The sequence below is a fragment of the Prionailurus viverrinus genome, chromosome A3 (assembly GCF_022837055.1).
Source record: "Prionailurus viverrinus isolate Anna chromosome A3, UM_Priviv_1.0, whole genome shotgun sequence".
Taxonomy (NCBI): domain Eukaryota; kingdom Metazoa; phylum Chordata; class Mammalia; order Carnivora; family Felidae; genus Prionailurus; species Prionailurus viverrinus.
This window is the reverse complement of record NC_062563.1, coordinates 80,620,273-80,620,921: the sequence shown is the minus strand read 5'-3', so window position 1 is coordinate 80,620,921 and position 649 is coordinate 80,620,273.

Below are 649 nucleotides of genomic sequence, written 5' to 3'. Positions count from 1 at the left end.
TATAGGGATTAGAAATTCCTAAAAAAAATTTTTTTTCACATGTATTCATTTTTGAGAGACAGAGTGTGATTGAGGGAGGGGCAGAGAGAGAGGGAGACAGAATCCGAAGTAGGCTCCAGGCTCTGAGCTGTCAGCACATAGCCCCACACGGGGTTTGAACTCACATGTGGGGAGATCATGACCTGAGCTGAATTCGGAGGATTAACTGACTGAGGTGCCCTTAGAGATTAGAAACTCTTTAAGAGTACATAAAGTATAAATTAATAGACAAACAAAGCCTATGTCTTTCATTCTGCATCAAAGTAATTAATCCTGAGTCCATGTTCCTTGGTTTAAACAAAGATATCTCTATGCTGCCTTTCTGATTAACTACTGTGATAAGACCAGACTGACATCTGAAGATTTTTCTGTGCCATCAGATTGATATATTGTTTCTAAGCACATAAGGGCATTCTCTCCATCCTGCTATTAATTAATGCAGTTGGGAGTATATCTATAACAGTTAACATTGTTCCTTGGGGAGAATTACTCAATGCTAAATTCCATACCCCACTTGGCGGTAGTCTTTACACTTGGGTTGGGTCCTGGGTCCATCATCCATAGGTAAAGATGTATTATTTATTTATTTAACAAATATGTGTTGACCACC